The following is a 24,260-nucleotide window of genomic DNA, read 5'->3' as shown; positions in this document are numbered from 1 at the left end:
TCATTCCTCCTTCTCTTCCATTCCTTCCTTGGGGCCACAGTATAGAAGAACATGGGCCACACTGCATCTTTCCACAGACCACACCGACCCAGATCTTCATTTTCTTATACGTACTTCTCATCTTCAGTGTATGATTGCAAAGGAGCTTTCTCCTCTTGAAGTTGATTCCAGTGGATCAGTGGCAAAATCAGAAAAAGGAAGCTTAAGGGCACATTAATATTTGTGCCACAGTGGTGGTCAGCAGACCAGCCAAGGAACGAGCCCTGTTTTAATAAACACACAGGAGGAGGCAGAGTGTTGCTATGCCTTTTCTTATTTTCACTCTGCATCTCAGTAGGGATTTGGAAGTGGGAATAGGACTGCAAGGTATAAGATGATTTATGAATTGAATGTGATTTTATTCCTGGTTCCTGTGTTAGATCATTTCTTCAAGACATCTGGCCATAACTGGAGTTATGGAGGGGAGCTTGGGGCTTAGAAGATTAAATTTGGATTTGCAGCTTTTTATTTTAGGAGCATTTTTTAAAAAAACTGGGTCTTCCATACTGCCAGCAGCCTTTTTGCCTACTGTGCTGATCAAAGCCCTCAGCTGTTCCATAATCAGAATGACAATAACAGATCTGTTTGAAACCATCCAAGTGTCATCTTGTACCACACAGCAGTGTTGAAAGATGATTGAATAAGGATGAAATAGCTGACTAAGAGTGGTTACATTACTCGTCAACCACAGGTTGCATTTGTTGCTTTGCATGCAAAAATTCTGCCCAGAAAAAGAGTTATTGGGCCAACTGTATCTCCAGTCAAAAGCTGTCAACTGGAAAAACATATCAGTTCATGTTCAGGACCACCAGCATATCTCTGATGTTTGCTGAACTCGGATGAGCAGTGTAATGCAAGGAGAAGGACTATCCAGATCAGTTCCAATTTTCCATAAGTTATGTAATCCTTTTGTCTATCTCTCTCTAGCAATATAAGCACAGGGAAAGTGGCCTCAGAAAAATCATGATTTTTGGTATGGAACCTTTAAACCACCTTCTTAAGTATGTTTGGGGAAATAAATCCCATAAAAGAAGCTGGCAGTATTCTGCAGGGAGGCTTGGCATGAAAAAGAGAGCACACTGTAATTGAAATTTATTATGATGGATTATTATTGTCATATGAACAAATCCGGGAAAAAGTCTGGCTTCAAGAGGGAATAAAGAAAAGTGGAGGAAACTGCCTACCTTATTGTAAGGTCACAAAAGCTATTCAGTTTAAGTAGCACAGGTGTCTTTAACCAGTTGCGAACTTAGATATGAGGGCACAGTGGATGGATGTTCTCTGAGACTGAACTTGGCCCCAGCTTTTCTTATAACAACTCAAGATACTAAAAAGTAAACCCATTTACTGTCCCTTCCAGAGTATAAAAGAATTGAGCATTGTTTAATAATACTGAGCAGACCAACAGCAAAATTTCACAGCACAGAGAACTGATTCCATCAGGATAAAAAATACTGTGACTTCTTCAAACATCAACATCACATTCCCATGAACTCCACAAGACACTTTCCAGGGTGCTGGTCACTGGCAGGACTATAGTGAAAAAGATTAATACAGCCTATAGTTTAGATGTCCTTTGAACTCAAGAATTATATGAAATGGGGATGGAGAAGGAAATAAATTCACATGGAGCTTCCACAAAACATGAGTTCATTCTAGGGAACATCATACCCTGCCTGAATGTCCTCTGTAATTGCTCACAGCTACCCAGCCCATTGGCAAAATGGGTGGTGTTGGAAGTGGTGATTAATCAGCTGATTCATAGACGCTCAAGTGATCAAAAATGGGCCTAACTCAGCCAACTGGCTCAACTCAGTGGTGGAAATTGCATCAGTGGAAAAATCTATATACTGCCTACAAGACGAATTATGAAAAAGTAGAGGCATTTTGACTGTATCAGTCTAACAGAGGTAGATACTGCAGGATATTAGAAATGCTGCTTTACTAACAGCCTTTATTTAGGTATAGTCTGCATAGCATTCATGTAGTTGTCATATAGCCTCCTCTCAGCAGAGTAACATATACCCAATTATACCTGGGGGCTGTGGTCAAAGATCCATGGATTCCAGTTGTTCTGAGATCAGGAATTGAGTGTTTAGATTGAAGGAAACCCAAAATGAAGCAGTTTCAGAAAAACTCCCCCTAAAGCACAAGATCCCATCAAAATGGTATGAATGTCACTGAAATGGAAATGCTGGTGTGTTACTAAGTTCCACTTCTATAAAGCTACTGGCCTGGAAACCAGAACCCTCCTCTGAAAAGTCCTCATTTTCAAAACAGGCTTAATGCAGCAGATTGTGCAAGATAAGAGGATATAGCTACTCAGAGCTGCACATCTTGCCTATTGGAAAAATTCTTCATTTTCTATCAAATGACAAGAGGAAATGCATGTTGTTAGCAATATTGCTGCAAATGTAGTCTTTTCATTATAGCTCTGCCATTGCCAATGTAAGATCTATCTATATATATTAACAGCTTAGCTCACACCTAGTCTAAAAACCCAAGGGAAGGTAAATTGCTAAAGCACTTAAAAATTGTTGTTTTGTTGTTTGGGGTTTTTTTTATTTTAAATAAAATATTCAGGGTTTATGCATATGTGAGGTCACAAGTGGAATAAGCTGGATCAGACAACATCTAGGTATTATTTGTAACATATCACATTAAAATGAGGTAAAGTTACTTGCCTTTGCTTGGAACAAGGAATATTTGAACTGTAAGAACATACTACAACAAAGACCAACTCTCCTAGTGGAAATGAGATTGTTGGGAAAACACCTCTCCCAGTTTATAACCAGCATTTGATATCCAGTTCAGACCTTTGTGGATTTGCCATCAGAGGCCTGCCCTGGTTTCAGCATGAGACTGGACTATCTGCTAGCTCTTTCCATGGCTCCCTCCAAGTCACGACTGAGGAACAGAGGTTCATTTAGTCTGGTTAGCTCCAGACCTGCCATTATGTCAATTCCTCCTGTTTTCTGGATCGGTGGCAGCCTCCAGTTATTACTACCCAGTGGCCTTGGGCCAAGGCTGGACTTTCCAGAGGCTGAAGCATAAAAGAACAAAAGGCTGATGCTGGTGATGAGCCAGGACACTTGGTTTCCAAATCAAGATAAAACTGCAATCCTACTTACTCCAGTGGGAAGGCTGCTGGTTTGGTTTTTTTTTTTTTATCTGCCCAGTGTAGATCTCATCAGTATGGGCTTTTACACACATGCTTGTATACACCGCTGCCATTGTCCTTTGTTCCAGGGCTAAGTGTTGGCAGAATAAGCACAGTCATCATAAAATGTATTAATATGTGCAGACACACTATTGAGTAAAATCAGTCTCCATCAGAACTGAACTGTCTGAACACATCTCAGTGCTCTTTCATTCTGTGAGTAATTATGACTGAGGCAAACACTGCCGAATCCTCTTCTAGAAGACCAAATCCAAGCACTTTATGAAGGCATAATATGAACATTTGCTTCTACATGTTATTTCAGTGTTTCCTAGCAGAAACTCATTAGTAAATTCAGTTGTGAAGGGATTATTCATTAGCTGGTAGCAATATGGAGCTGAAAACCAAGCAAGAGTGCCAAAGGAGGTTTTTGTTTACATTTTGCACTCAAAATAAAGGACAAAGTTTGTATATAGCAAAGGCTTGAATATCTTGAGCTAAGTGTTGATCTTTCAATCAAAATAATTTCTTTGAAAAACCTCAAAAAAATACTTGGGGTCAGCGTTTACAGAGAAGGAACGAACATCTAAGGTTTGCATACAGCAAGGGCAGGTCCACAAGTAAGCAGGAGAAAGACTTCCCCAGGCTTGGCATTACAGCAAGAACACATGCAGATCAGATAACACTACTGCCAGAAGTCCTTCATGTGTGCTCCACTGCAATAATTACATGAGATATTGCACGTGCGTTTGTATCTTTATAAATAAAACCCAACAGACAAACTGACAGTTGCATACGATGGATCCATCAGTAGTGGAGAAGTTCATGTTAATTCTGTTTTAGACACTCTGTTAAAATGACACTTTTCTATGTGTTTAGTCAGTGTCCTGATACAATCAATTTGTAAAATGTTATAAAAACTCAGCCATATTTCACTGAAAAGAGATTAGATGCTCTTCACTTGACTTTTTGGTATTCAGCTCGAAAAAAGTACCTGACCTAGTTAAATAGCCATAAATCTATTTATATGAACCATTTTTGTCAACTTAAAGCCCATTAGCCAAAATGCTATCGCAGAGAAAAATTGAAAATTGTGTGAGCATATGTACACATACCATTGTTATCATTATCAGTGGATTTCTGTGCATCTTTTAAACAAACAACCTCTGCAAATGCAATATTCTTTCTCAGATCTTGAAATGGGCAAAAGATGAAGAAATGCTGATCCAGCTGACTCCAGCTAAGCAGTTTCCTTCAGCCTTCTGGGCTTGCTTACTTGTGTCATCTTGGAAGTCAGAGCATACATTAAGAGTGAGCGGGAAAAAAAAAAAAAAGTCCTGCAGAGAAGCACAAGGCGAGGAGGTTAGGATTCAGTTCCCATCTCAAGAAAAAATTCTTTCCTTTTGTGTAATCTTAATTGACACAAAGCTGGAGGAGACCTCTTGAGCCATTGAGTCTAGACCGCAGAATCTACAGTACGAAGTATGATATATACTGTCCATGCCCAGTACAGTTGCTGTTGTGCAGTGATGCTCATATGATGGGACAACACTTGATTCACTGCATCAGAGATGACCAGCTGTTGCACATGCACAATCACCCTGGCTTCAGGAGATGAGTTTCGGCAATGGTGTTGATTGTCACTGCTTTATGCAATTAAGCTGAGCCACCACATCTCCCTCTGTAGCCCTGAATCAGATTCATTTCCTCAGCTGGCGAGTAGGGAAACCTTATAGAAAGAACCCCTGAGCATTAGTTTCATTTAAGATAGCAATAGCTTCCTTTTTTTTTTTTTTTTTACCTCTGACCTGCACCTGCCCACAGTGTCATTTCAATGATTTCTGGGTTAAAAGCTCAGGCAATAATGATTGCTCGGTGGACAGGCCTTCCCTCATTGTCAAAAGGTGAATGCCCAAGAGCTCCTTCTTCAGGAGAGCTTCTTTTCTTTTCACAGTGAACGGACAGATGTTGATTGATCTTTGCCCTGGCAGCTGGTAGGTGGAGTAGACTCCTCCCAGAGGTGGGGGTAACCAGCCCTCCAGCTGTGCAGTTGGGCAAAGGCTTGCGGTCACTAGACAGGCTTTGAGAAAATCCAGTGAAACTTCCTTGGTACAATATAAAGACCGTACATAAACCTGTCTTGCTGCAAGGTATAGCACAGCTGACTTTGCACCGGTCCACAGTCCTTTTAATCTAGATGAGAGTGCTGCCCTAGCATGACCTACAAGCTGAAGAATTAGTTAATTTTCTCCTCTGATTAATAGCTCATGTAAAATTAGTAGGAAGGAAAAAAGATGTGCTAGTTAACCACCACATCTTTCTTGGCGGGAGGATGTAAACGTTGAAGGCAGAGATAATATTACCTCCCTTGGGCATTAGACGCTTGGTGGTTTGGAGCACATGCCTTTGATAATCAGCATCAGTATCTCTTTCATGTCACTGAACAGAAAAAAGGGCCTCTTCAAAGACAGTAACTCAGAAAAGAAATTGTTAAACAGGCCTGACTGGGTTGAGCAATGCTCGAAATTAAGTACCCTGGAGGGGCAGGATTAGAAGTGAGGTCAGCACTCTCAGACAGGGCAAGGGAGTACGTTAATAGCCCTCTGTACTGCCTCTGAAGTTCGGATGCTTGTCACTGAATATCCATGCGGCCACCTCGTACTCCCCCTCCATACGCTGCCCTGATGATTAGCATTCTGCCTTCTTGTCATAAAATACACAAATTAGCTGGTGGCCAGGAGCTTGCTGGCCTAAGCTTTTGCACTGCTACAGAGCTTCAATTACACAGCCTCATTATGAATTTTTTTTTTTAATCCTGACTTTTTCATAATGTTAATCCGCTAGTAGATCCTTGTCCTTTATCTAAGACACCAAGGAGTTCAGCTAATGCGCACGAAATAATGAGGCTTTGTTCCTTTAGCATCCCGACTCCTGTTTCATGTGTGCTTCAAATAAGGGAATTACTTTCGAATGACTCACAGTTTTCTTTGCCTTAACCCTTCTAGAGACAAATGACTTGCTGTACACTGATGACATCATTTTTCCCCTGGACGGTAACTAATACGAAATTAACCTTTCAGCAGACGCACCTTTAGAAAAGCACATCTGGTTTTAGCCTGGGAATTTCGAAGTTTCTTAATAAAACTGGGCTCTCAGTAGCGATGTGCTTTGTTTTTGAAGGTGCTTTGCAATGTCCTACCCTTCTGGACTGGCAAAGCGGCTTAAGAATTGCTGCGGGGTGACAGCAGGGAGTAGGGGTTGCGCTTGCAAGTGTATCTCCACAGCATAACTGAGTGCCATGGCCAGGTCCTCAAGTGAGGTTTGCCTGTCCCTCCATCGCTGGGCCGCGCAGAGACACAGAGCCCTTGGAGCCCCACGCAGGGGACAACGCACCCCGACAGCACACCCCATGTCCGTCAGGGCAGGCTGCGTGGCTTGGGTAGGGAACAGTGCCAACACATTTACACTGCTTGCAGATCCAGAGCTTGGTCACGGGCAGCCAGGGATCTCTGCAACATACTTCATTGTGAAAATTCAAAGATGCCTCCTAATGAAAGCAAAAGGAAAGGAGGTGTTTTGTTTAAGTGACAAGGTACAGTCTTTCCAGCCTGTGTTCTTTGAGTCCAGACTCTTTGCCAAAACCATTTTTGTGTATGGTTCTTTCTAACAAGGGGTAAGTTTCTGTCCAGCATAAACATGTATAAGCCAATTAATTACTGCCTACACTGGCCAGGAAACTTTGTCAAGCACTTTGCTAGCAGGAACAGTATCTAAGCCCAGATGCAGCTGGTAGCATTTGGATTCTGGTGTTGGTAGCATGTGAGCGAGTTTGTCGCTGCCTGCAGAGGTCTGGGCGTATACTTCTTGAACCGAATGCCAGCAATTCGCTCACTTCTTAAGTTGATAAAGAAAAATGGAAACACTTGAGAGCAAATCTTCCACCATCCACTGCTCGCTGTTGCTCTGCCTTAAACTGCTTTGCACATTCTGTCTCTGATCTACTCAAATATATAATTTCTTTCCATTTCCACTTATTTCCAGGAGCAGCTTCTTACATTTTACCTCTTAGATTGCTTCACAAAGACTTCAACAGCCAACCCTCAAAGCTTTGCTGCAGAGGACCTTAAGACCAGAAGCAGACATTTTTCCAAACAGCAGTGAGTTAAGCTCCCGAGGGGCTCACAAATTCGGTGCTGTTTCTGGTGAACTAGAGAGCAGAGCCTGGTAAGCAGGGTCCTCCCAAGGCTGCACAAAAATGCCACACGCATAAATGAGTCGATCACGTTTTCTGTGTGCCCAGCCAGCAGGAGAGCCAAGGAAAACATGAGAGATTAAAACTTTTATCTCTAACAGACAGCAGGACTGCCTTCCCACGGCTTCTGCTGCAGCTTTGGGAATTAAGTAAGGTTGGGGAGGGGTCTGGCTGGTGAGCCAGCATACCCCAAACACGTCCAGACCTGTCCCTAAATCGGCTCCACCCAGACTGCGTAGCGAGCCTTACTGGCCCCCGGCACAGCAGCCATCTCTGTAGAAGACCCAGCGAGCCAAGGAACAAGAGGCAGCGTTTGTGGCAGGACTCCTCTCTCCCAGCTCAAAACTCACTGCGTGGCAATGCTCATCATTTAAACTAAAACCTGCTTCCTTGCACAGATACACATCTCTGAAGAGATCTTCTCTCCAAAATATCTCCGAGAATTTTACAGGCGATTAAATTTCACAGTATCTTTTTGAGGGAGGTACTGTTGAGTGTGGGGGATTTTTAAAGTAGAAGAAACTGAGGCATGATGAAATTAAGTATCTGCCTCAGAAAGTCAGAGTGGAATCAGAAACAGACTGATCCTGAATTTCCAGTGTGTGCCATCACACACGCATTTCTCCATGATGCAGCTCAAGAGATCTGAAAGCCAAACCTTGAATTTTAAATTAGCTAATGTGGATGGAGTTTGTTACCCATATTAAGTATCTAGTTCTATTTCAGATTCACTGAGCTCTCAGTCTCAATTGACTGGTATCCAGTTCACCACTGTCCATATAGGTCCACAAGGTCAGCAGAACTCTACAGCTGTAGGATGTTTTTATTTTTTAAAAAGGGCAAAAAGGAGTATGTCATAAATTCATTCAAAGATCGGGAAAATTCCTTGGATATTTCTCTTCTGCTTCTACAGAATGGATACAGTGCATCCCAATGCAGCCTTGACACAAGATTTAGTGCTTTGTTTATGCTGTGTGTAAGAGTTTGTATGGATTTTGTCTAAATGGCTGCAAATCAGTGAATTTTATTCAAAATGAACTCTCGCTACTGTTTGCTTAGTTGAGAGACATTTTGCTGAAAAGCCAGGAGAGTAAGGGTGAGTCTGCTCAGCAAACTGCCTTTTCTTTTGTTCTGCAGAGAGAAAACACTGGGACACCACTGTTTGTTTCTTTTTTTGATTCTGCTTTAGTCAGTGACCTCAAAAGAGACAGCTTCAAGGTGACAAACCGAATACATACACTTGGGACATGGGTTCAATAGTACTGATGAGAAAAATGCAATTAAGAGGGAGCTTGATTTATCAAAAGTAGACTGATTAAACCCAAAATATGCAGACATGTAAGCAGGTATTTAGGTACTACCATTATTCCATGTAAGGATGGGTTAAGGACTTTTTTTTTTTTTTAATTTGTTTTAAAGAGGTGAATTCATAGAATTCAAAGCTACATTCCCCTTCATGGTGCACTTGCTACTACAAACAATACCTGTCTTGTAAAGGGGTCTCTGTTGGCAATGACAGGCCTGAATAAACACTCAGCTGGCACATAGGTTTCCATTAGCTCAAGTTTACATGCCTTGTCATGCTTCTCCAGCTGTCATTTGTCACCATGCTTTGCACAAGATCAGCAAACACTATTCTCCCACAAACTTTCCCCCATTTCTTTCTCAGGAGGAAAGGAAGAAAAAAAAAAAAAAGTGGGTGGAGGGTATGAGGACAGTATAATCACTTCTTCTGCAGGGCACTCAAGCTTTCATGGAAGACCAGCTTCAAGTCTTCCGTCCTCAGACCCAGAGCACGGCCCTGCTGTGCAGCGGTCTCCAAGGCAGCTCTCCCAACATAAGGCTGTGCTCAAAGACAGCATGATGAAGCCAGAGCCCCAAAGGGAAGCACAGCCAGGCTTCAGTAGTACTTAACTGGCCACAGAGCCTTGGTGCTACTGACAGATCTGCAAGCCAAGCTGTTGTCAGAAATCATCTGTTTTCGGCTTTCTCTGACCTTGAAGATATATAGAAATTTCTTTGCTCATGCTGGGCTACTGCGTGCTTGTGCATATTCTTCACAGGGCCAGGGCAATTCAAAGGCTGGGCACATTACACAACTTTAGGTATACACAAAGGGCATGTACATGCAAACACACACGGGAAAACAAAATGTTTGAGAATTTTGGCATAAACCCATGTCTCAAGAAAAACCAGTCCACTCAGTGGCATATTCACAAACGCGCTCCAGAGACTGACCCTCACACAAAGCGAACCTTGAGCTCAGGCTGTGGGCTCGTGATCAACATCTGATGAGGAGTTGTAGGACACTTTGTCATTGCTCCCCCCCAGCACAAATGCTGCCCTTGGCTCAGTCTGGTTCCAGTTTAGAAGTGGTGACATTTGGTGAGTCAAAGTGACCTCAGCTTCATTGAAACTCCCTGCTTGCTATTAAACAGCCAGCAGGGATTTACACGAATAGCAGGAACCAGATGGGAAAGCACCAGGACTGGGGACAGTGGAGCTACAGATCCAAAGGTCATTACTGCTCCGTGGGGAGCGCCTGAGCCACATGTGTGCTAGTCCAGCCCCCGGGCTAAATAGCGGCTACAGAGCTCGGCGGCCTGGGGAGAAAACCCCCTTTCCTTCCCAGCCTGCAGACGGCCCCAGCCCTCCCCAGCTGCATCTGCTGCGATGGGCATTTAACCAGCAAAAGCACCTGGAAGTCAGGCTGCGCGTGTTTGTTTTTACGAGGAGGGGCAAGGGGTTAAGCAGCAAAGCAGAGATGGAAAAGCAGATGACAAGTCGGTTTCGTGACCCTGTTCTGCTCTCCTGGTGCCTCTCCGGCAGCGAGAGCTGCCACCTCCCTACAAAGCCCGGGCGGCAGCTTACCCCCAGGTTCCAACCCCTCTGAGCTGCCTGCAAAGTGTACACTAGGGCCCGGGGAAGGACAGAGCAGCAGTGGTCCCCCCAGCAGTATGACTTTTTAGAAAGGAAAATAAGGCCGTTCAGCCTCGTTGCTGCTTTCTTTGCTGTTAAGAGAATAGGGCAGATTTGGGCATTTTCCAGGGAAATCTTGTTCAAGCGAATCGCACAGGCTCCCCCTGCTAAACTTCTATTAAGCGAGTAAGACCAAATGCCAGGCAGACAGGGCAGGGGTGGGTTTCGCACCCCAGGGGCTGGGGGAGCTCGCCGCTGCAGCCGCAAGCCCAGGGCCTCCCACCGCCTGCTGTCACCCGGCCGCCACGTGCCACCGCCGGCTCCCGGGGCTCTACTCAGGCCAGCATGGGGGGACCCGCGGATGGATTTGTCCATACAAACAGGTTACGCTCTTTCCCCATGATGCCATCTGACTACCACAGCGGTTGTTGAACAGCACTGAAGCCCCCGTTTCCATACTTTTGGGGCAGGCGCTTTCCTGCTGCCTTTCCTCCCCTACCGCTAATTATCCTCTCTGCCAAATCATACATCCAAATGCATGCAAATGATGAAACAGCTGGAGCCCAGCAAAGAGCTAGAGCCGTGCAGCCTAGCCCTTAAGGGCAAACTGACCCTAACAAGGAATGCTGGAAAATCCCAAGATAAATCTGTGAAAGTAGCCTTCAAGCAGGATTTGGTGCCACGGCCTCTGTTCATCCTTAGATGTTACTGCCTCTTTGAGCAGGATGAGTATCAACACAGGGGGTGGCAGACCTCTGTCATGCAGCAGGAATGTTAACATCCTCCAGATTTAAACGGCGCCATTTGAAGAGCAGTTCATGTTCTGAAATTAATTTTTCATGTGTACATCATGAGGTCCTAATAAAAATGTTAAAAAACTGTCTTTGTTGTCCTCTGATCCCAACAGGACTCCCTTCTCCCTTGGCATTTCTCATCATTGTTGTTGTCTGTAGACAACAAGGTTGTTGTTAAGGTTATGGTACCAGCTTCACAAAATGAAAAGGTTTTTAAAAAAAAAAAAAAAAAAAGAGAAAAACAAAAAGACAAAACAAAACCAGAACGAAGATTTTTGTCAGGGTGGGGGGGTGGGGGGTAGGGGAGGGACATGGAGAAAGAAGAAACAAATGTGCCAGGAAGCAATATAAAAAGAAGCAGGGACTTTTGATGTTTTCTTTTCCCTCCTCCTTCATTCTTGGCTGAATTATAGGGCGTAGCATAGTATTTTCAAAGCATCTTTTAGAAACTTTATTTAGTTCAGTGATTCACATTTCCTGAGCAAGGTTAACCAAAGGGAGGGATGTTTCTCCCCTTGCCCCCAGCTGTTCCCCAAATTTCAGCTAAATTGTATCACATCATTGTTAAAAATAATTGTCAGAAAGGAACCTTTCCTGATCTCTTCCAACGGCATTGTTTTTCCCAACAATGTACAGGACGGTTCATTACTTACTCATTTTAGAAAGCGATTTTAAGTACTTTGCACAGTCTGAAGCCTCAAACTTGGATAAGACAGATGCACATAGTTAAGACTGAGAACTTCATGGTCATTGCCCAACAGAACTTGTCATCGTCTTCTTCCAAACACACACTCTCCGTCTGAAAAAGCAAAAAATGATGTATATAAGTCAGCTGACATGCTCTCCTAGACAGAGTTGAACACTCCCTGGGAAAAGCTGGAGCTGAGATCAGATGTGGAAGAGAAGACATCAGAGCTTATCTGGGACTTCTAGGCCTACATGGACACCACGTCAATCTCTATGCTCCAGCAACCCACTCACTGTGACCACCAGGACCACGGAAGTGCCAGAGTGTTGAACCCCCATCACCTGGCAGGATTTATTTCCCCTATTTCCCATGCCATATCCTACATTGCTCTTGCTGTCCAGTACTTGCTGCTGGACTCCCAGCTCATGACCCCTGCAGCTGGGAGAATATCCCCCAAAATTCATGCCAGGGCTGTATGAGGGGCTTGCAGTCATTTACTTCATCAGTTCAGTCCAGTCTCTGCAGAGCTTCTCATCCCTTCTGGCTATGCGTTAGAGGGAACAGCAGCAGCCTTGTCAGGGCTCCAGGAAAATGAACGTATGTATGGGGAGGTTGGGGGCCGGGGGGGATGCCAGATAGTCAATTATAGCAATAAAAAATTGAGTCCATAGGGCATGACAGGCAAAGCAGTCCAGTCAATAAGAGAAAAGGTTTGAAAAATCCAGCATCCTTTAAAGAATATCTGAATAACTAAAAAAAAAAAAAAAAAAAAGAGTAACATCAGCATAGGAAAATTTTACCCTTTCCTGCTTTCTTTTCACTGATTCAAAGAGAAGCTGCTGCTGTCTCCATGAGAAACAACTGTAAGGTCAGATATGTTTGAAGGGAACAGAGAGGAGAGCCTCTGGTTTCTTTCCAAAAAGCAGTTTATTTTAGATTCACAAAAGGTCAGGAAGAATAAATTGCAATGGATACTCTTCCTGCATAGCCAAACATATTTCCAAGGAGAAACACGATGTTATAAAGAAACAAACAAGTAAATATAAGAAGGCTAAAGAAAACCCCAACCCTCAAACATTTCTGACTGCAAAATGGTATTGCTCTCCCATATGCTCAAGGAGTAAAATTACTTTTAAATGGGGGTGTGGGGGAGGGCGGAAATGGTAGCTGTGACTTAGATAAGCATAGAGGCTCAGTTTTGGGAGATAGTTACACATCAGAAGAAACATCCCAGCTCTGAATGAAACTCTGCCAGCATGGCTTAGCCTTGATCATCCATTGCAGTCCCTTATACAACAAAGGAAATTGTGTGTCAGCCAGAAAACCCGTAACTCTGATGGACAATGCTGAATGCCCACAGTAATATATGCAGTCTGTTACCTACGGTAAATGGGATTTATTTAGGTTCTTCACCCCTGATCCGCATGCTCTAACAGCAGCATGTTTAGCTGTTTGGGATGCTTTTATTCCCACATGGCTTCTTTTGAGGAGGTACATGTATCTCCATTTCACCAAGTGATGGAGAAAAAAGCAAAGGATTACCTTGGGGACACTGCTTAGACTGTAAACCAAGAATATCATACTTATTTTTGTGGGCTTAATCCACTACTAGGTATTTAGAATATTCTGCAGCCAACAAAAATTAATGAGAGACGCAGATCCTACAAAGGGGAAGAACTACTGGATCAATTTATATTATTGCTTACTGATATCCATAGTATTAAGGAAGCCTACCTGGACCTGGAAACAGCATGGTTGTGTCTCCAGAGGACGTTGTTTATTTACTTGTGCCTAACACTTAGCTGGATTTTGACTTGGGTTAGCACAGGGTCTAAGGACCTCTGCCCAGACTTTTCTGCAGGACGTCTTCTGGCTGCCTGAAAATGGTCTGTGGCCAAGGAGGCCAGAGTTCCTCTGCTCCAAGCACTGGGAGATGGAAACAGGCTTTCTGTTTTGTACTTACACAGCACCCAACACTGGGCGTCACGGTCCCAGAGTTATCATTTCTCCATCCTGCTGCCATGCCAAAGCAATAACAACTGTCTTCCCGAGTTTCCAGGTAATAAAGTTGCACTTTTCTCTAATTGCCATGATCACTGACAGTTTATGTTAATCAAGTGACACCGACATAAAGTGATGGGCTGCCAGAGGACTTGCAAGCATTTTACCTTCAGCTGTTTCTGACATGTTTGTGTGCACAGTTCAGTTTACCATTAAGAAGGGCAAATAATGACCCATCTCCAATTTGAGGCTGGGTCCCTTAAGTAGTAAATTGAAAGCCAATGTTTAAACAATGAGACAAAACTACAAATTCAGCTTGACACTCTCCAGGAAAAGGGTCATTACGCAGCAGAGGCCAGACAATCTTCATCTGCCCCTTAGGAAGTTTCTGCTGTACTTTAATGACCACCGAAGATATCATTCATCTTTACTCACCCCAGCTCCTAGCAATACAAGGGTCTGAAGAAGTCAGGCCAGTTACTGGATGTAGGTGCATGATGGCTCTATACATGCGTTTTGTCCCTTGCAAACCATCACACAGACGTGCAGCCTGGGGCACAGCCCACCGAGCAACCTGCCATGCATCAAAGGATGCGTTTTGCACACCAGGTCCCAGTGTAGGAAAAAGGTTGTGGCACCGTGCCACAACCTGGGGGACGGGAGGGGATCTGAAGAACACCAGTGGAGCCCTTCCAGTGCTGGTTCACTGGAATCAGCATGATCCATGGGCCATGGCATCCCATACCACCACTGGCTCCTCCACCATCCTGTGAGAATGATGGATGTGAAATACCACTGCAGAATTTCATAAAACCATCTCCCTGCCTGCCTCTCCTCTCCATAATCCTGGGCCATAATCCTAAAGAATGCAATAGGATTTCAGCAGGTAGTACAATGTTGCCATGTGGCTTTTCCTATCGATCTGAAGAAAAACTATTAGTATCCGAACTGCTAGATGCTTGGATACATATATAATCCTTCATTTCGGAAGACTACTTAATATTTTCTCCACCCCCTGAGGCTTTCTGTCGACACCAATAACTCCCATCTAGGATAGGAAAGCATTAAAAGTGTTTCCACTTAACAATAATCAAATTGTTTTTTCAGAACTTGTAATACCCAAACAACTCTTCTTCCATTACAATCTACCAGCAAAAGCCAGTAACGTTTCCAGATAGGCAAGAACACAGTTATAGTCTATGGAAAAAGGCATTTGAAAGACAGACTTACTTCCCCTGAAGAGAATTCAAAAGCAGACAACAGTTGCATAAAGAAACTAGGGAAACGTCACTTAAATTAGTAATATATATTCTCCTAGAGTTGTGGTTCTGCTGCAAAAACGCGGAAGGGGATGGGAATTCACTGAGTGTCAACTTAATGGAGTCACATTGATGGAATAAGTGCCTGGTACACAACTGAAGGTCTTATTTTAGGATATGTCCAGAAGCTTCTTGCTATCCTGACATGCAGTTCTTACAGCTTTCCCTTTTCTCCTCCATACTTTAAACTAGGAACCTACACAGTCAGCTGCCTGAGTGAATGGAAGATACTTCTTTATTCCAGAGCACACATATTCCTGTTAAAATCCCACTCTCAGATTTAACCTCTCAGCAGTCCTACAGGCTGATACGTTCAGTCCATTCTAGACTGTAAAATCTAATGAGAAAATGCTCCCACAAGCTGTGTCTGACCCTGAAGTAGAAGAGCTCGGTTAACCACGTGAACCTTTAATTTGTAAATGCAGAATCCTCTCTGCCAGATGCTGTTGCTTCTGACAAAGCTCATACTCAAAACAGCAGCGAGCATATGTGGTCCTGGTGGGTGTGTGCTGCAGGGACAGGTGGACAGGGTGGTATTTTACATATTTTTTAAATTTCTTTTATTTATTTATTTATTTTAAATCTTTAGGCACTTTAAGAGCAATAGATGTGCAAGATGGGTAATTCCCATTAGGACAATTGCACCTACAACTGTTTGGGTTTTTGTCAGCCTGCCTTACTGCAGTACAAAGACGTTCACGCACAGGAACAGGTCATCAGGGGACAGACTTTGTCACTTGATGCCCTGATTTGGTGAGGAATTGAAGCACATATTTAATTGCCAGCTTGTTTTGACTATTCATGTCAGAAAAAAAGGCACAAGCTGAAGTGTCTTGTGTAACTTGGTCACAGACCAGTGTAACAAGCTCAAAGATAAAAGTGAAATTTAAGGTTTTAATTTTAAAAGCCTAACCAGGGATGCATTTGATGAGAAAATGAAGGCTGCCATGCCTAAATGAGCACATCTGGTCAACTTTATTTTTAACAGGACAAAGACCCTTTTCTCTGAGGCCAGGATACAAGGTCTTTAATCTTTTTCCATATTTCTCGTGCTTATCGCATACGGGCGTATCGTAAAGATGTCTTTATCACTTCTTCCTTTTGATTAAAGGCTTTGAGTAATGCTAGCCAATATCAGTAATGATGCCCTAAAAATAACATTATCATCACACCAGAACCTTGCAGGGAACACCAAGTTAGTCTCACTACTCCCTCTCATACGGATCATCCAGCGCGCTCAGACAAAAAAACCCCGTGAAGAGCATGGATCTTCAACTACATTGTGTTTGGAGTGGTATTCATCTTACAGAGAGTGAAAGCCTGTGTGATCTTTATTTTACATTAATCACATGGTTAAATTACTCAGATATTAGGCAGGCAGGTTGGGGAGATAAAGGAGGGGGGAGAGAAAGAGAAAAAAACCAGGTTGGCTCAGAACTTCATCCCAAACAGAAACCAAATGTTAGCCACTTTTGAAGTACCATAAACTTTTAAAATGTTTGAGTCAAAGGAAACAGTGAAAGTAATTAGTCCTACCACACATTCAATGATCATCAAACAAAAAATCAGCCTAACAGGTATGGATATATACATATAAACAGAAATACATATTGGTCAAAAATATGGTTGAGACATATCGTCCTTTTGGAAGGTGAGACTACAGCTAAACAAACAAAAAAATTCCATAAAAGGCATTGATTGCCAACCATCCAAGTTATTACAGACAATTGGTATGTATATGGGACACAATGATAATAAGGACATTTTGTCATCCTAAAGGAAATAACAATTGTGGGAAATTGTTTTAATAGTGCTCAGAAGGATTACAAAATCCCAGTTTCATGTCCTTCTACAACAGACTAATGTTTTCCCATAAATTATAGCAGTTTTCAAGGGAAAACAATTAATGGTAACAAAATCAAAGACATATGAAAGCTTTCAGATTTAAAGTGACATTGCTCATTTTAAAATAGCTGGTTTTAATTAGCTTCTTCCTGAGTCCACTGAAGGTACATTTCCCCACACACTGGAGGGAACTTCTGCACTCAAGAAGCTTGTAAAATTGTGATCTGCAACAGCAAAATTATTCGTAAATTTGCTGAATGCTCATTAAAAGAATGAAATTTAGTAAACAGTCCAAAGATGACATATCTGTTGTTCACTGTCATGATCAACCACTGAAGAAAAGCTGAACTATAATGATATTCTTAGTGCAAATATTCCTAGCACATGCAAACCATCAGACCAAAACCCTGTCTCAGCTACTGGACGGTGAGGCTCTGCATTATTCATTTTGTGTGAATATTTTCCCTTTACTAACTTAACCTAACATCTCGGTTTCAGACCTTATGAATGCTCTTCAAACAGGTAACAACCAATAAAAGGACTTTTTTCAATGTATTGGCTTGTCAGTGTTTAGTGCACGTCTTGAAGTAACTAGCAGTTAATTTGTACATGTACATGTCTAGACAGGTGACTAAATAAAATGTCCTTGAATTCATAAAACACGTCACAGATTATTATGTTTCTAGAAAGAGGCTTAAGAAACCAAGACAAAAAGCATTAATAAAGTTGACCAAAGAATTGTTATAAGAATTACTCTGATTTTGAACATGTTTGAGCAAGACAGAACGAGGCATCTGACCTGCTTTTGATCATTCAACTTTCACAAAATATTTCAACCAGACATCTGAGATGCACACACTGTTGATTTTTTTGAGCAGTTACAAATCAAAACATGTGTGGAGCTGAAGTGCAATCAGTTATATGGAGGTTAATAAAATGTCCTGAACTGGAATCCCTTCAACAGATCTGGTTTTAAGACTTCTGTACATATGTTTGCTTTGGGTATATTTGAAGTTGGAGTTCATTAATGAGCAAAATTGCTGGTAGATCTGCTTGGCCTCTGCTATTTTCAGTTTTTTGGAGCCCATTAATGACATCGGGGTCTGCACATCTAGTCATGTTAATAGAACAGAATCACTGGCAAAATAAAGATAATCGTAAAAAAACACGACCCAGAGCGTGCCTGAGTACAAGCCATTCAGATAAATGATTTGCCACTTCTTTGATGGAGTAGTGGGGTTTCAGAATTTTTAATTAGCAGCTTGGTACATTCCAGCTAAACAAGAGGTATTTTCTGTTTTGAGAACTCTTATAACTGGGGTATGTGGTCTAAATCCAGATTTTCAGAGGCCAGTGCTTGCTTTCAGTGCCCCCTTACCTGAACGATCAGCTCGTGGATCCTGCGAAGGTGCTGGTGTCACAGAACCCTTCCCACGCTCCGTCAGGTTTGCAGAGCCTTCCACTGTGCTCTTTAAAATGTGCCTCCTGCCTGAAAGTCTCGGCTAGGAACTGTAGCAGGAGGCACCGCTTCAGGAGAGGGGAGATAGTGAAACAAAACGAACGGTGCGGGTGAAAAATCCCCAACATGCCTACAATTAAAGCCTTGTATGCTGCATCCCAGAAAGCAAAAGGGTGCTTTCAAAAATATCATTGAACTTCTGTCAGAAAAATTAATGGTCCTTTTGTGTGACTGACAATGAGCTGCTATGCAGAGTTATTTTTTTCACCCCTTGATTTTTTCCTTTAAGCGCTTTCTGCCCAACACACAGAAAGCTGAACAAGTACTGTTCATAATCTTTTCCCAAGTGTCCACAGGACTATGCATTGACACCTGACAGAACGTATATTATAAAATTATAGATTTAGATGTCACAGTTAGATTTCACATGGGCAGCAGAAATGAGCACAACCAGGAGATTTCTCTCTTCAGAGCACACGATGCTTATTTCTGCTTCAGATCCAGCCCAGACTGTTCACAGAGACCTGAGGGTAGCGCAGGGAGTATCCTTGTGCTTTTACAACCTCTCTGCCATGAAAGATGGGGAATTCCTCCTTTAATGAGGAAGAGTTGTTTGATTTATAGCCTCTGAAAATATCTTCTTGTTAAATAAGATGTATTTTGCAGCTCCAGACAGAAATGAGTTGTTTGAAGCAAGGGGTCAGCTTCTTTCAAGAGACCTGAAGATCTCACAGATCAGAGCCCCCCCCCTGTATTTTGAAGGCATGTGTCTCTTAAATGGCTGACAATCTCCCTAGGGTTTTGGGTGCTCCTAAACACAGATGTAGTAAGGTGGCCTCATCCTTAACTAGCCAGGAGATCACATCCTTTTTTCTCACCTACAGGCTTGGCATCATGAGGTGGACCTTCATCACTTCTAACTGAAGGATTGCTATGCTCCAGGAACCTTGGGATGCTCATTAGGAAAAAGAAGATGCTTCATGGCTTCAGCCGAAGCATCTCTGCCTCCCCAGTAGACTTGTCTGTTTGGGAGTCTGTCACTCGGGTGCTCCATCTCCCAGCTGGGCTGCTCGCTCGGGATGGGCAGTGCCTACTGCAGAGCCCAGTTCTCCAGTGCAAGGAAGAGACCAGCTTGGGCAGCTGAGGTGGACTTCCTGAGTGACCCCTGCGAACGAATGAAGCGAAGATGGAGTCAAACAGCTAACAGCACCTGGAGGTAGATCCTTAGGACCTGGATACTCGGCACTGATGGAGAGAAGGCTGCCAGCAGTAAGAAACTCCCTACTGTCAGAAATCTGAGAGTAACCCAACCCCGTCATGAGTAGGGCAGTGCAAAACCCACCCTTGTGAGCATGAGTCTTGGCTAACCCCCCCGCGATCTGCTGCAGTAGCCCTGCACGAGTCATTTACCCTTTCTGTGCCCCAGTTCGCCCTTCTGCTAAACCAGGATAAAATTACTTGCTTACCAATTGCCACAGGAAAGTACTATCCTAGAAAAATACCAAGATAGACTTAACTAAGCTTATAAATTATTTTGATATCCCCAGATGAAAGTTCCCTGTAAGTATAAAGTTTTATTATTATTTCAGCTGCTCCCTTCCATAGCATAATTGCCAAAAAAGGCTTTAGAAAAGCCTCAGATTAACCATAATACTTTTCTTGTTAATGACTGGCAAAACATTATACTTCTCACATATGGGACACAAGCATTTGATCTCAGTTTAGCGCACCAGCATTTAAGAACCAAAGCAAGTATTGCTCCACATCTTGCTCAAACCTGACGTAACTTTCTCTCTTGGAAAAAATGTTTGGGGACAGCATGGCTGTGCTTGTTTGCAACTTACATGATTTCAAATATAATTTATAGAGAGACTAACCTGAGGTCAGTTATTATTACCATCTTGAAGAAGTGATTGTAAACTGGGAATAGCTCCTGCTTTAATCATTTCATTTGCTCTACAAAGCAAAATAGAAATAGTTTGCAGTGAAAAATGTGTCTTCCAGTGTAAGCATCCAATGTCAAAAGAAACTGTAAGATTAAAAATGATAGCTTTCAGCTGTTGCTCAGTAAAAGTAGTCAATATTTCTTCTCTTCTGGAAAGCCAATACTCCCTCTTCAGGGGAATGAATTTAAATGGACAAGATCAGAATGGGAGAGTACAAGAGCCTTGACGAGATTGCAGCTGGTCCTGCGATTCTCTCTGTAGGAGATGTTTAACATCTTGTTCACTACCCACACCTGCCACATGTGGGTTGTGCCTGAAGTGGCTATTGTTAATCTATGCTGGAATATGCCATGGGAAAGTTTGGTAAAAGGACTCACTTATGTATATACAGAAAGGACTTGTCTGAACACACATAGCTCAAATGCAAGGTAAACCAAGAAGGATCAACCCATCTTTAATAGAAAGCAGGAGCAGGAAGTTCAGAACAACTTTTGCCATTCTGCCTGGAGAATATCCATGAGCTGCGGTTAGAAACAAAAGATTTCTGCAAGTATTTACTAGTATTTTTGAAAACTACATCAGATGGAAAACCCAGAACCACAGAAACACAAGGGTCAACCTTGAACTTCAATATGCCTATAGCTGTGTGGGTTAATGAAAATAAGTCTGTAGATATTGTAGCAAAATTTCCTACATATATTCATAACATGTAATGTCTAAGCACCTGAAAAGGATCAAAAAAGTGGAGGTTACTATGCTGTTTTCTGTTTTGGTCAGGAGAATGGGATTTCCAACACAAAGGCCTTCCTCTGCTTTGAGATGCAGGAGGTATTTAGTGTGATGACCTTTCAGTACTTTCTCCTCTTGGCTGGTTGGCAACACTATCACTTTCCCACAGTTTAATAAAGCCATTTAAGGGCCAAATGCTAATCCCAGTTACACTCAGTCCACGCTCTTCCCTCCCCCAGCCCACAGGGTTGGAAAGAAGATAGGCGATGTACTCAGCTGGGACTGAGGACAGTCCAGACATGTATACCAGACCCCACACAGGGGTTAGTCGGAATCTGGACTTAAGACAGAAAAACACACAATGTCCTGCCACCTCCTCCTGCTGCCACCAGAGCTCAGGTCACTATGACGTCTCTCTCCGCACATAGATTGATTGAAAGCCTTGCTGCATGACGTTGCAGCAGCTTTTTTGTAACGCAACGACTCATCAGCAAGCAGTCTGCTCAAAAATACCACGCACATGTATCGGATGCTAAAAGCAGCCACTATCTGAAAATTGAAGGCTTGGAAAATTGCTTCTGAAAACCAGCCATCTTCTATGCGGGATACTTTACCTGAAGGGTTGGTTGCTTTTTTTTCAAAAAACTATGTCTCGTGTTGCCTAAATGCAAGATACAGACCACAAGCAGTGCTGTATGTTTCTGTCCGGTTAGAGCTACCTGCCTATTAAGGATGTTCGCTTCACTGCTGGGAATTTGGGGGTGAGATGCACCAGCACCTCGTGTTTTTCTTTTAGTGGTCGGGTCTGGCCCAGGTAAACAGGTTGCAAGGGGTGGGCAGACTTCCTTTCTCCCACACATGTGACCCCAGAAGGCTTAGGGGGGCAAGGGGGAGTGTTACTGCCTCGTGCCTCAGTGTTAGGAATAGCCTTAGGGCACGCTGGCCATACGCTTTAACATATGACAAGGCCATAAAGTAAGTAAACTGTAGCATCCAATGTGACACTTTTGTGAGGTGTTTTTTATTGCTGCACTGCAGAAAGATTGTGGAGATTCTTGGAGGTTCAGTCCCCCAGGTCCGACCACGTGGCGTGTCCCTAGAGCGCCACTGGGCATGTCAGAGGTGCACTGCCCTGGGCTTGAAGGAGTTGGTCTGGCCTGCTGACAGGCTCTCTGTGCATAAAAACCAGTGCTATCAACACAAGAAACCCCCAAACCAGCTCAGAGTCAGAGGGAGGAGTGATGCAAAGACTTAGGCAGTTCATAGCTCACATCTGATGTCAGTTCTGTCGATCCCTAAGGGTCTTTCACTGAAATCATCTGGATTACCATACATATCTACTGACACAAACAAAATTAATATCTGGCCCAGGATACCTTTCCACTTGATTTTAGTTCTTCTGTCACATTGATACATGGCCTTAATCAGTGGAAACAGGAACAGTCTCCTTCAGGATGCTGTGCAGGTGTGCGCTCTTCTTACCTTTGGTCCTCAATCACATGTCTCTCCATAGACAAATTTGAGAATATGCTTACTCTGAAAAGATCCATGGAGCTCTGTAGGGAAACTAAGCACCAGCAGCTTGACCTAGTATTGTATTTGTCGAGAAAGATAAAAGAATTTGTTGTAACTAAATTATTTCATTATCTCCAGGAATCTGTTTAGGCTGAAACACCTGCAGCCCAGCTGACAAATGCCATGCTGTTCCCCCAGAAACTCGTGATGGGGTGGCATTGCCCACGCAGAGCCCTGCAGCCTTAACCTCAGCCCCTGCACTGGTGGCTGTCACACCTACACTTTGTCCTCTGCTGCCAAAGGCAGCCTGAAGCAAACCCCTTCACGTGCACAAGATTAATAGCCCATCTCTTCAACACACATACACCGGCTTTTCTATTTTGTATGCAGTGTAGAGAAAGTTATTCCCAATGCCAGATTCTGCCACCCTCATTTAAATTGAGCAATACATGGCCTCATGAGTAATCTGCAGATGGCAACGGGGTTATCTGAAGAATAAGTAACATATTTTAGGGGGAATTTCACTGGGAGAGAGGTGTTTTAGTGACATTCAAAGCGTGAGCCTAGGGTAGTACACAATGTGAATGATGGTGTCACAGTCTGGCTGCAGTGGCTGAATGAAAATAAAATTGAACATTTTACACCAGACAAAAGCCTCTGCTATTAGCAAACAAGCAGTTTGAGCTGGTGGGATACAACAGCAGATGCACCCCCAGATCTCCAGTATGTAGGTTTGCAAGCTAGGGCTGTCTTCCAAAACATGTGAAGTAGTTGTCCAAACCCTTACATTACATCTCTTAACTGGAACTAAATATAGCATGTATGGTTCTCACAGTGTTAGCAGTAAAAACCCTGCTTTGGGAAAAAGGTGAATGGAAGGAGTAAGGGGAAAAAATGACAATATGAAGCCTGGCGCATTTTTTGTTTATGATATCATCATATCATGATGGTGTACCTCCACCTCTGACACACTTGGGGCAGGTGATGGGGTAACCCCAAGCAGCTTTTGATGCTGTGTCCAACCTGCTTTTGCATTCTCATTAGTAACAGGAGAGGTCACAACTTCTGGCCTCAGAAGCGTGGAAACATTTTAAGTGGCAGCCATCACATTTTATTTCAAATACAAGAAGCTATGTTAACCAGAGAACAACTCAGATTTGTTTTCACCCTAAATTCTTTTTTTTTTTTTTTTTGTCAGTCTGGATCAACCCAAAGGCAGTATCTGAGCTCCCTGGTTTTGAGTGGCATTAGTGAGGGCACTAAGAAAGTTCATCATTTTACAGTCAAGAAGTTAAAATTTGTCTCATTAATATCCCAATTTGTACATAAATCTCACTGTACTGAGTGTCCAGAAAAAAAAAAAAAAAAAAAAAACCAAAAACAAAAATGGGATTCAGACCCTGCTGTTTCACAGTGCTTTGTGCTAACTATAGACAAACACAGCAGGCTGCAGACTTCTTTAGGAAAAGTCAGGAAGTATGTTATTTATATAAAAGGCAGTGCTGAAGGAAGGAACAAGGAGCAGGATGAGAGAAATGGATGGTATCCTGTCGCTAATGGCTAAACAAAGCGGATAGACACGTTGGCATGCTGA

This window comes from Balearica regulorum, chromosome 2 (assembly GCF_011004875.1).
Source record: "Balearica regulorum gibbericeps isolate bBalReg1 chromosome 2, bBalReg1.pri, whole genome shotgun sequence".
Taxonomy (NCBI): Eukaryota; Metazoa; Chordata; class Aves; order Gruiformes; family Gruidae; genus Balearica; species Balearica regulorum.
Note: the sequence above shows the minus strand (reverse complement) of the source record.